Raw genomic sequence first — 13406 nt, forward strand, 5'->3', positions numbered from 1 at the left:
TGAACTAAAACAAACAAAAGGAAGCAGCTCTTCGTGCAGCTCCTGGAGCTTGTTGCCAAAAGACAGGGTGGATGCTAAAAGCTAGCACAGCTCCAAGAGGAAACAGGTCAAGTGTTCTGGAAAAGGGTCACCAAATGTTGGCCCAGGAGGTCCCCTGGGCTGACAGTGTCTGTGGGCTGAGAGAGTACTGGTGGAGAAGTATCATCATACATATTATCCTGCTTGTCTTCAAGAAACCGCTTCTCACCACTGCTGTGGACAGATGCTGAACTGAGTAGACCTATGGTCTAAACTAGCAGTGACTGTTCTTATGGGTGTAGCTTATTAACAGGTTGCTGTGTGCCTTGCCTAGGAAATAAAGTTGTTGCAAGAGCAAATGGGAAATTCCTACACAAATTGGTGTTGTAATGAACCTCGGAAACATCCGCTCACAACTATTGAATCTCCTCGGCGCTCCTCACTCCCCACCTCCTATGTGTGTAGCCCTGCTCCACGTTCGATGGCAGCACCGTATGTGATCGTTGCGTCCTTCCGTCCGAGGTCAGAGCTGAGTCTGGCCCTGCACTAAATAATCTTCTCTTCAGGCCTTCAGAGGTTAAAGTAATGCCTTGCCATGGTATTTGGTGCAGTAAAGTGAGTTGTGTTTCAGCCAGTGTAAAAATTCCTATTCAGGTGTTCAAATGTGACACTCTCAGGATGCCGTACAATCACTTTTTAAATAAGGTGCATATGTTTGCAGTGCTGCAACAGAAAAGCCTTTGCTGTGCAAGTCAACACCTGACCAGCTGTTGACACGGACAGGTATCAACCCGTAAAAGGGCAGTGTTAGGCACAGGTACAACTGCAGAGCATCCTGAGGCTTCTTGTTGGCGGTCAGGTAAAGAAATGCGGTTTCTGTTCCAAGAGCAGGAGCTGTAACCTTGCAGCTGGACAAGATCTAAGTTGCGTTACAGCCTGTTGTCTACCCGTGTGTCTTCTTGCAAACCACCTTGGTCTCCACTTACTTTTCTACACATTTGCATAGTGTTGCCCTGTGTGAAAAACATTTCTTGTGTTTCAGCCCGAAAGACACGTTTCACTGGCTCATTATAGTATTTGGTATCCATGGCCAAGTACTTTTGGATTAAAGTGCAGCGCTCTTGAGATATTGTTATTACGAGTGTTTGATTTGATCGTAAATGGATAATAACAGACCTGGTCCCAGGGAATCAGCCCTGGTAGCTGCTTGCTCCCTCCCCTCCTCTCTGTGCCAGCCGTGTTGCTCAATCTGTTGGGAAGATTGTTGCAGTGCAATTGCTTTGTTAGCTGTCTCCATTAACATACCAGACCCAGCACCTTAGGGAGGAGGATTGGTCACGGTGCCTCGTTTTCCTGTTCGTATCTCACACTAGTTCATTAAAATTATGAACATGTTGTGAAATGAAAATAAATATAATTCAGGCTTATCCAGTGTAAAACTAGCTTAGTCATGCCTAGATAGTGGCTGTCTACATCTGTTAATTATATCCTGACAGGCCTCAGCTTGAGACTTTTAAGACATCACAGGATTTTCTGAGATCTCTCGATATAAACTTTTTTCCCTAAAGTTCAGGAACAAGGGCCAGAAAATTTTTTTTGTTCTTAAAGATATCACCACGTTCAGTCAGTCAGTCGAGATGTGAGCTATACTTACTCTCCATTTACCTGGCACACAGGATTTGTCTTCAGAAAACCAGTTGGCCGTGTGCTCACGTGCCACCTTCATAGCTGCACACAACAGCGTGCACCGCCCAGCGCTGGCGCGGGCCACGCCGGGTGCCAAAGCTCTCCAAAAATTAATTCCCTCGAGAGCTGACTTGACATCAAATAGCTTTTGTGAAGGAAATCTCGTCTCTTGCTTCCCCAGAAGGTGTTGGCTTCAGGCGCAGCGAGCATCAGTTGGTGTGCTGTGGGTGCTGAAGGCTAATGCTCGCCAGTTCCTCCTCTGAAACGTCTCCCTTCGCTGGTGGATCTGCTAAAAGTCCACAGCCGAGATCGCATCTTCACTCAGCCAGCAAAGGAAGACAAAAAGGCAAAACCCATTTCTCATTGGAGTCCCACCCTGCAGGATATGCATATTGCACCTTCGTTTTAATATCTCGTGTTTCTCCCTTAGGTCTCTTGGGCCATCCCGCTCATACGTGGTAGATCTGTTCAGCGTACTGATGATGGTGGTGCTACCAGCAGCGGTGAATTGCAGATACACCTAGAGAGGGCCTTGGTTTCTCTATTAGACAAGTAATTGAACCTTACACAAAACAAAGTGCTAACTATTGCAAAACAAAGTGTAACTTAGAGAGGAATCTTCATTACAGAAACTCTGGAAAATAATGTTATCATTTACTGCTTAAAGCATTTTTTTGTTTTGAATTTAAAAATGCTGTAGAGAGTCCAACAAGTAAGTGTTAAGCCTTCTGTAAGAAATACATATGGAAGAGGAGAGAGTTGCTAAGTACAAGCCAATGCTGGATACCTAAAGCCCAGAGAGAGAACAGATGTTTGACCACCTGCACGCTCTTTTCTACCAGAAAATAATTCAGATTTGGATGCTCGGCACCGGATCGGTTTTTGATTCTTTTTTAAAGCTGACTTCCCTTCTCCTTATATTTAAAATGTAAGGGGGGGGAGGGGGAAGACATTCGTATTATACCCTAGGTTTGTGCAGTGCTTACAGGAAAATGTTAAAATGAAGTTTTTGTCTCTGGGGGTTAATAATGTATGGTTAGTGTAGGGTTGTTATGAAAAGAACATAGTTACAGCAAGAGCATATGGCCAAATAAAAGAAGGAATCCAGCCTTTCGGAGATGCTGTTCTCATGGAAAGGGAAAGGCAAAAGCCGACTGGAGCATAGACATGTTGTTAGCTGCAGCTAAGCTGCTTGTTTTCCTTCCAAAATAGAAGGATATTGCTTCAAGACATGCAGTATGCTTCAATGGTGATTTTTGGTGAAGAACTGTATTTCAGCCATAGGGGTGACGTTTTAGGGAGAGACCCACGTAAAGTGCAAACACCGTAACAGAAAATCACTGAGCACAAAAGGTGTAAGGAACGGCTTAGACTGGGGTGAAATCCAACGAGCGTGCCTTGCCTAGGGGGTAGGAGGTGATGGAGATGGTTCCTGGGGGACTCTCCTCTACGTGCTAATGGATCAGAGTACAAGAGAGTAGCAGGAAAGCCAGCCACAAAGAGACTGAATAAAGGGGTAAGTTAAATTAACCCACATACGATTTGTAGGTGTGGATCTTGGTAGATCTGATCTAACGAACAGAATTATTTTTACTTAATCACAGAATCAGAGTGGTTTGGGTTGGAAGGGACCTCTGAAGATCATCTAGTCCGACCCCCCTGCAAGAGCAGGGACATCTTTCACTAGATCAGGTTGCTCAGAGCCCCGTCCAACCTGGCCTTGAACACTTCCAGGGACGGAGCACCTACAACTTGCCTTTGACTCTAAAGACGCAACATCATTTCTGTCCGCTGTCACCCACGTAGGAGCTCTTGGCTTTGTACCGCAGTGATCCCGCTGAAGACAACAGGAGTTTTGCCTCCCACTGTGCAGAGCATGGCTTTCTAAGCACTGTCTATAACGTAATGATAGCTCATACTCTGCCGTGAGCAGCACAGTGCCTAGACACAACAGTGCAGAATACTTTCATTTCTAAACAACTAGAAGAGAGTTTACTTTACTGACAGATAAAGATAAACAGGAAGAGGCAGCTGTAAAAAGAATTCCATTGACCACTGACCTGAAAACATGTAGCTTTCCATAAAATAAGCAGAAACTAAATAAAAGTGAATATTTAGATTCTGCAAAAATACTTCCTACAGAACCAAGCCAATTAATTTTAGAGGGTGATATGAACAGAATATGTGAAAAGGGAAAAAGCATGGCTTTCGAGGGCTGAATTACCATACACTTCAATATCACTACATGGACATCTTTACTTTCTCAAATTAGACCAGAGCAGATGCCCCGATTCCTTCTGACTGTACATGGACTGAAGATGAATTCTAACTCTGGCTTCACAAAACAAGCCCAGATCTACACAGAGCAGGAAGCTCCTATTCCAATGCTTTCAATAATCTAAAGAAAAGCGTTAGTGGCATAGCACTGGAAATAGCCCTGATTTTGTTGGTTCTTTTGGTTTTGGGGTAGGGGTTTTTTTGCTTGGTTTTGATCAGGTTTGGTATATACCTAAAACAAGTGTGTGTGTGAGGGGAGGGGGCGTACATGGATGCCTTCTTAGTCAATTGGCTTCTTCACTTGCAAAGACCAGAAATAATTTTAGCGATGGCTGCAGTTAATATATGCAAAGTTAAATCACTGATAAGATAGAGGGGCTTAGAGCAATCTGGACACTGATCTGTAATCTTCCAGCAAATAAAAATACTGATTTTTTTAATCCTCCCCAATCACCTTCTCCACAACAAGTACCTGAATTTAAATCCAGTTGCACTTCTTAGTTGGAATAACAGGATGATAAATGACAGATATCTTGGGGGTTGGGCCGGCAACCCAAAATACAAGAGATTTGTTTACTGAATTTGTCTAAATACTGTTGAAATCTCTCAAGAACTCCAGTACCTGAGGTGCCCGGGAAAGATGACCAAACTCAGCACATGTTCTCTTGAGGTCTCCTGCATTAAAGCTCAGATTGTCCAAGCACTAAGCTTACCTGCTACAAAGTTGAGACCTAACCCTGAACATCCATGAGATCCCCCCAGGATGCTATCACTGGTATGTAACTCCTGTCCAAAACCCAAGCTTTATTGTGACACAGCTACTGAAGCTATGGCTTCAGTCATAGTAAAAAATTTTGAGCTTCTATATAGTATTTCTCTCAGGTATCACCTGTGTTTACATGCAGACTGAAGGTTCAAACCAGGCCTGGTTTTGGAAAAATAAAAGAAAAGAAAAAAAAAAAGAAGACAAAAAAACTTTAACGTCAAACCATTCACCTTCTAAAATGACAAAACCACTCTTGTTCCTCATGGGAAATTTTACTCTTACCTGGATGCCGTAGTGCATGACTACTACTCAGCCACTGCAGATCATCTAATGTATACTCCTTCTTACCAACGTCAGACTGACTGGTCCAAGACAAAAAATGAGCAAAAAAATCCTAAAGAAAATCTAAGGAGTGAAATACTGCCAGCAAGCTCTCACAAATAAGTGGTTTCCCAATGAAGACTGAAGGAAATTAATGGAAGTCCTTGGGCTGGTAGAAAGGGCCTGTAGAAACCATATACAAGCCACAGAGCCTGAAGTAGTAGTAGAATATGGATACACCAGGCCAGGTTTGGTTCGAGATGCATCTGAAGAATGTGTAAGAGGAGCGACCACCCTGAGACATGTTATTAAGCCACCTGCAAAGGCAAGCGAGCTCTTGGTGGTTGCAAGGAGGCGGCACTTGCAGCTCAGCTTCGGCGATAACACAGCCTCGGAGAGCAGCTGGAACCATGGGCAGAGGTGGCTCATGTCAGTGAAAGATGCTGCACAGACAGCCTTTGTCTCCGGAATCACAGCTCCTTGCAGACACCCAGCACAAACCATCTGACCCAGGATGCTGCAGAGCATCGGCACGCTCTCGCTCTGTTGAGCAGCACCCCAGCAGTGCTCTCAGCCAGCGTCAGCCTCTTCTCTTGATGCTGCAGCCGCATCCAGGGGCGAGCTCACGGCGTGGTGGCTTGGTTAGGGGTAGCAGACCTCTGCACCTCGGTTTGCCCCAGGGTTTGGATGTCTGAGTTGCTTGTGGATCAGTTGCTGGCATGTCACAGTTTGCAGTGTAGTATTTTTAAGGTAAACTAAAGTTAGCTTTGCTTCCAAGTTCCTGCTGTGTACCTTTTCGATGCCATGCCACGCCACATCCCTATAAATCCAATGAACTTGAAAATAGTAATTATAGAAGAGTGAAACACTGCTTGGAGAACATACTGTCCTACAATCAAATAGGGAAATTGTTTTTATTTTCAATTCCAGCTGATGGACTAGTTATTAATGGGAAATAACCACCTTTCTGAGCTGTATTTATTATGGTTGCCATATGACTCTTCTGTCTAGTGGATTAGTTTGTTAGCACGGGCTAAAAATTTTTTCTGTGAAACATACAGATGTGGTGATATCATAACATTTAGAAATTCAAATTAGATTTTTGCCAAGTTGTTTGTCCTATAAAAATTCCCAGGAAGTCCAGGAAAAACTGGAAACAGAAAGGAAACAGAATTCCAAGCATTGCTTCAGATTATTTTGGGGATTTCCATTCAAGCTAGATATTTGGTCCTCATTCTCTTTAAGTTAAAAGTCTAAATCCAAAGCAAAATTATTTTTAAAGGATGAGAAAATACTGCTTAATCCTAAAGTAATTTTTGAGTTGACTGAAAGCGATAAACTTTGGATCAGCCTGAAATAAAAGTCTTCTTTTCTATTTGTCCTTTACTTTGTTTGTTTTCAACTAGCAGTTTAAAAAAAAAAAAAAATCTGTTCTTTCCTCAACTCTGGTTATAGGCAAGAAGTGCCAATAGAGCTGCTGGGATTTATCCGAATGAAGCAATGAGGAGAGTTTGACCTTTCCCCATCCTCCCCCGGCAGCCTGACTCTTCTGCCCTTGGGGCCTTCCGAATATATTCAGGAAAGGTGAAGGACAGAAACTGCCTCAGAGGTGAGGTCATCTTTGATGAAGAGTTGCTTTAAAAGTTACGTCTTTCACCATCAGCATTAATAAGCTTTTTCTTGCTAAACTTTTGTTGTTTTTATACTTGAAACAGTTTTTTTCAAATATTCTGATGTATAAATTGCATTGACTAACACCAACTGATGGATACTCCACCCTTATTACACAAGTTAAAACATGACCTTCTTGAGCACCTTCTTGGTGGCAAACCACCAGGATTTTGGTACTTGACTTCTATCTATTGGACATCTGCCAGTTTGGCTTAGCAGGGATCCCCTTGGGACACCGCCTTTTTATACCAGTTGGACTTCCTGTAACTGATCAGAGCTATAAAGTTTTTGCTGGCACTAACCATACCTTTTTCGCTGGAGAAACAATAGAGATAACATGTCATCATGAAAATTAAAAAAAACTGTTTTCCAATGCTATCATATTATCCAGAGGCATTGTTGTTATCTTGCTGGGATTTTTTTATCATGCAGAACATACAAGCAAAAACTGGCTGACAAACATTCTAGTTGCTTGCAAAATATGAAACAAATGGATCCTATAAACATCGGCCAACAGCTACATTCTGGGATTTGTTTTGAATGCAAAAGAGACAAGTGTGAGCTGAGAAATTAAGTCCCATAAATCTATCCTGTGCACATTGCCAGTTTATTTAAATGATACAGTGTTACACTAGTTGAAGTGATCATAGGAGAGTGCTAATAGCAAGTGATTAGTTGCTTAGGCATATTTATTTAAGAAATATAACAGATTAAAAGCCTTCTGGTCAGAGTAGATACTCCATCATCTTTAAAATAAAATAATTCCTGCAATTTATGACTTCTTTTGTCATAATTCAGGCTTTAAAACCATGAATCACAACTGAATTGCTGTTGACTGGGCTGTAGGCAGAGACATTGCTAATGACAATAAAAAGAAAGTGGAAATTTATGATTGTTGAACTTATTTTCCTCTCCAAATAGGTTTGAAAAGAGAACACTGAAATGTTCATTTCTAATCTCCCCATGCCGCTGACATTTTTAACTTTAAAATGCCTCTTTAGCAACTGAAAGTGCTATCACATTATATAATAAAAGCATTTGTTTTACATTTTCACGGTAAGTCAGTGGAAAATGATACGTTTTACACTCAGAGAAAATGAAAGAACAGATGTTGTGGTTTTGATTTCTTTATGTTAAGAGTGGTAAGATGTATTTTATACCATATCCACTTCTGTGTTCTTACAGTGTACAAAGATATTGAATATTTATAGCTCAGCATTTTGTCCATGGAGATAGGCCACCTATTTCATACCAGTATGGGTGTAGGTCAGGGCTGGGTAATTGGAAAGGCTTGTGGGAATGAATGCTAAGATTTATTGGAAGATGCCTCACGCCAAACTAGGAATGGCTACAATATTAAAATATCTGCTCTTTTTAGTTTGTCTGGCTGCTAATAGCATATCTGTTGCTCTAAAAAAAGGGCTGGCTGTACAGCTTTTAATCTGAATAGGTCATTGTGTAAGTCCTTTTCTGTAAGAGCTTTCATTTGCTATCTGGGACCCAATAATGGAATTGCTCTGTATGTGGGAGCATTTTTTCAAGTTAGGAATATGAAAAACATTCTTGTGTGACTTGCTGCGTGGCAGTAGAAATGTTAATATATGGGTAATATGTAAGCAGAAGGTCTCTAATATCAAATCCTTCTGAAGGACACGTGATCTGCAGTTGAACTAAAGCTCCTTTATGCTACACACCAGCAGGAGTTGTGGTACTGGTGCATTTAAGTCACAGCTTCTCAATTCAGAGCTTACGTTTATTGGGACAGACCTTACGTGAACACTGTAGCTGGGCTTTTCATAGGAGTCTGTGGAATCTGCTCATACCTTTCCTCCGAGCAGATGATAGATGCATAGCCCAATCTCCCAGAGTGAAAATCTCAGTATAAAATTGTGATCATTTTCCTGAATCAGTCATCGACATTGGCTGCGCCCATAAAACAGCTGCAACTGCACTTACCTCAGTTTCCTTCCATAATCCTTCATTCAAAAAACCACTTCACCTGTATACATAAAAGTGTATTTGTATGAGTACCTACATCTGACTCTAATGATACAAAATTATCAGGATTATCGAGAAGTTATTACACTAGGCTATATTCCTCTGTGTTTAAAATAATACCTATTTTTCCTGTCCTGGGGATAGGCTCAGAAAACAAAAAAGCCATGGTTCAGTTTCTGACCATTCTGTAGAGGCATCATTCAAAGGTACCTCCTGCTCTTTCTGACAGGCTATTGTACACATGCTATTAACACACTGATTTGTGGACCGATAGGATGAATGCCCAGGTGGTCTCCAGTCTCCCAAAGGAGCTCGCTCTCTCTTTCTGCCTCCGGGCAAAAAGAACCGCTCGCTTAGATTAATGCTACCTTATCTTGCCTTTCTTCAAAGCTTGCCTAAGTCAAATCAGGGCTCAGCTTTCAGCCTGCAAACTCAAGAGTTGTGAACTAAGGCCCTGAACTGAATGTTAATGTATTTTTTTCCGAGGGTAATAGGCACGCAATAACAAAACCCAGGGAATGCTATTAGTCCTCTTGATAGGTGAAGTGTGTGGTGTATGTATGTGTGGGCATGGGTGCATGAATTCATGCAAACAGGGCATCCTATCTTAGTCTATTAAAATAATTGCATTATTATGTGAAAAGCTTATTGCAGTCTTCTAGGGAGGCTTAAATGCCCAGCCCTGAAAATATGCATTTCAGAAAGACAGCATTTTTCTATTTAAATGCTTTCAGGTTTCCTTTTATAGAAGCGTAAGCGCAGTCAACATATTCCTTTTATTTGACCTTTTTACTGAACACTTCAGAGCATAAAGCTCTTTGAAGTCAATGGAAGAATTCTGAGGAAATTCAAAAGACTTGGGATTAGGACCTAGATATCTATTGTAAAAGGACACAAGAGATAAAGATACCTCCAGTATTTTCTTCTTTTAAAAAATAGGGCTAGTCTAATAATAAAATCTATCAATAACTAATACAATAGCAATAAAAATAATAAAAATGTAGTAAAAGTAAACGGATAAGTTCTAACCATGTGGTTACATATACACATCCCACAAGCAAAAATTGCAAATTAAATCTTAAGAATCCCTTTAATTCCTTGGGAAATCAGAAAAATTCAGAGGTAAGACTGCAATGGCTCCTTGACCATAGCTGTAGAAGTAACCTCCCATTAACCAATTTCTTTTGGTTCAGTGTTCCCTCCTTGTAGATTATTCTCTGCTAGAAAGACCCAATATCTGTTCCCTTTATCCAGAAATTATTCCCTTCAAGACTTAGATAGCCAAACATTTTTAAACTGTTAGAAGTTAAAATGTTGTCTTTAAGATGTAATGACCCCTTCTGTTTCAACAGAGATTTCACACTTGTGATTTTCCTCAGTCTGTAGATGACATCTGTAACCATGGCTCAGGCCCTTTCCCCTGCATCATCAGGTCCAGAATGTGGACTATGAAGTAATGAATAAAAGTGAAAAAATATTAGTTTAAAAGAAAACACAAATTGTTTTGCTATCTTTTTTCCTTTCTTCTGCCAAGAGGGAAGGTTCCTCATCAGACTCGGCCGTCTGCTGTACCATCAGCAGTGGTTGCACAGTACCCGTGGTCATCTTCACCTGCTGCAAAAATGAGGTGCATGGGGAAGATTGCCTCCGTTGCATCCTGCCATGAAACCCACTGTTCTCTCTCAGGGCAAGGGAGCCGTAAGTTACTTTGTTCATCCAGGCTGAAGAGTGTGCTACCGTTAGTCGCCTACCAGCTATCTTTTGACAAAGTGAAGACTGTAAATGAATACCAAAGAGCTATAGCACATAAGAAAGAGCTAATTTTTTTCTTGACTTAAATCTTTGCTGTTGCTTTGCTGCACAAACCATTAACTCCTATGCAAAAATTATGTAGAGACTTTCATGTAAGGTATTTCTATCCACAGTATGCATGTCACTTTCAGTCTTAAAAGTCAATGAGTAGCTTTGTAGCTTTTCAGCACCCAAGGATCATCTATGGTCGGATAGTTAATACATTCCAACAGCAGGACATGCTAGGAAGCTGTCTCAGGGATGGCACTTACATATCCCACAGGTGTTTTAATAGTGAACCTAACTATAGTGTTAATAGTGAACCTAACTATAGTGAATAGCTTATTACTACTTTATATCTTAGGGAGCATTTTTGAGCTAGCTCCTTAATTTATCTTTACCATTTACTATCTGTAAAAGTATGAAGCAAAATCTAACAGTCTAAAGATTTCCTCAACTTTCCTGCTTAAGAGAAGAGCTTTATTTGCTTAGGATTTTTTTTGTTGGGATGGAATTAACTCCATTCTCACATCAAAAGAAAAGATTCTGCAAAAAGTTTTAGCACAGAGCAATGAAAGTAAAAATCTTTTCTTCCTCTGTTTGCCCTGTTCAGCCCTCCTCTCTTTAGTTTCACAGTTGCTTAATTTAATTAAGAGGAACAAGGATTGTCAAGAAGATACGTGCAATAGGGGTATTAGCACCCATGATTCAGTCTCCTTCGTGCTGATGGAAGTGATTATGATTTCAGAAACAGAATTAGTGCTGCTGAATGCTCCTCGGACACAATCAGCTACTCAGTGGCACTGGGAATTTGAAGAACGATCCTGTGAAAATAGATGTTGACAAGACCTCAGATCCTGTTCTCCATCAGCGCCCTGAGATACTGTAAGCACTGGTGTGTGGGAACTCAAACACAAACCAAGAGTCAGGATTTTCTCTGCTTTTAAGTCAAAATGGGAGTGTTTGCCCAAGAAAAGGAGAGGCCCTGGAAGGAAGCAGACGTTATACATTCAAGAAAGACATGTATGAACAGAAGACGCTGGACAAACTTTGGAAGAAGAAGCAAAGCTCATGGAAGGATTTCTCCGGTTGCTGCTGACAAGTACAGCGGTAGATCTACCAGGGGCTAACAGGGCTCTAGGACCTCCACTAGCCCCAAAGCACCTCACTATAGGGTCTCCTGATGCAGTGCAGCATGTATACAGACCTCTCACAGGTCCAGCAGTCCCACTGCCTCTCCAGGGAAAAATTACAGTCAATACAGCATCTGCAACAATGAAGAAATTCTGGTCTTCAGACACAAATCACTTTCAAGGGATTTAACCAGCATTAGAATCCTTGGCTTCAGCCCTGTATTCACAAACTGGAGCATGCTTTTTCTTGTCAGCTTTGAAATATTGTAGGTGTAAAAACGCTTTCATCTTTTACCCATCCAACATTTTGTACTGAGCATTTGCTCTCCCCCCCCCCCCCCCCCGCCCCATCTTGCATACCTGGGTTGCATATAAGGCAACTATTGCAGTGTGTGGCTGCAGTGACATAATTAGTATTTGTTAATAAGGCACTGAATCTGTAGTACAAAGTGGTGCACCGATAGTTTTCAATGTGATGCTGAAAGCAGCAGAATGGACTGGAATACGTTAGGAAGTTTTAAAAGGCATTAATCCTGAGGGATACTCACAGGCAGAAACAACCCAGCCCTCTGTGAATCAGAGTGAAATTACTGCAGTAGTGCAGGGAGCAGAGGGACATCAGCAGAGGTTACACTACGTGAAAAGGGTTTCGCTAGAAACCACTCAGACTGTCACAGCACAAAAAAAAATTACAACAAAATGAGCAAATTCTGAGAAAAAGCATTGTTCAAGCCTTTGTTTGTGTTGCTTTAAGCCTATGAGAGCTCATTAAACCATTCTACAAATAAGAAATTATGTGTTCTCATTCAGTTTTAAGAAAATACAAATCTCTCTATTAAACTGAACATCTCAAGGCGCCCCATAAAAAAACATACAGACCCTGCCCTACAAAATAAAGTCTCGATCCTCATGCGACAGCAGTCCCACTAAACACAGAGGAAAGTGGCTGAGCTCAAAAAAGCACGCAAGACTTAGCAAAATCGAGGCCTCCAAGTTCACCAAAAAAATGGAGCTAACAAAGATGGATGGATGGATGGATGGATAAAAAGTGAAAGGGGCAATGGGAGTGTGCAGGTATGAATGGGTATCTGGTTGCATCACAGATGATACAGTATAAATACATCTGTGCACACATTAAAAAAATGTATAAATCCCCTCATACCCTTTTCCCATTTGCATCCCACATGCTTCCGCCGAGCCACTCAGGACTGTGTAAAAGAGCCCACTGTTTGCCAGCAACCGGGGAGCCGGGGCAGCTTCTGAGCTTGGAAAAAGCCATATTTCACTTATCTTTCCTCCTCTCCTCGCGCCCAGATGCTTTGCAAAACAAACAAACTACATATCTACATATCATAGCCAAAACTACGTATCAGACTACATTCACTGAAAGCCTCACTGTCTGGAGCTGTAAGATTCAGCAAACCTTGGCTGGGCTGTCCATGAGCCTGCTGCTTGATTTATGTTTTCAGATGGAAACTATATGAAGCTCTTAGTTATGCCTGGTTTTCTGCCAAAATCAGTTTGACCTAAACTAGGCTTTATAGAAACTTAAAGCACAAGGTGAAATGTCACATAATCCACAGTAAAACCTGGCTTTTTTTTTTTTTTTAAAGAAAGGGTACATTTTCTGGGGCCAGACTCTGAAGTTTTCACTCATTTTAAACTTTCTCTGTGGGTGCTGTGAAAGGAGTAGCTGGAAAGCCCAAATTGGCTTTCCTGTCTTGTCTTCTTTCACGGCGTATTGG

Source organism: Mycteria americana, chromosome Z (genome assembly GCF_035582795.1).
Source record: "Mycteria americana isolate JAX WOST 10 ecotype Jacksonville Zoo and Gardens chromosome Z, USCA_MyAme_1.0, whole genome shotgun sequence".
Taxonomy (NCBI): Eukaryota; Metazoa; Chordata; class Aves; order Ciconiiformes; family Ciconiidae; genus Mycteria; species Mycteria americana.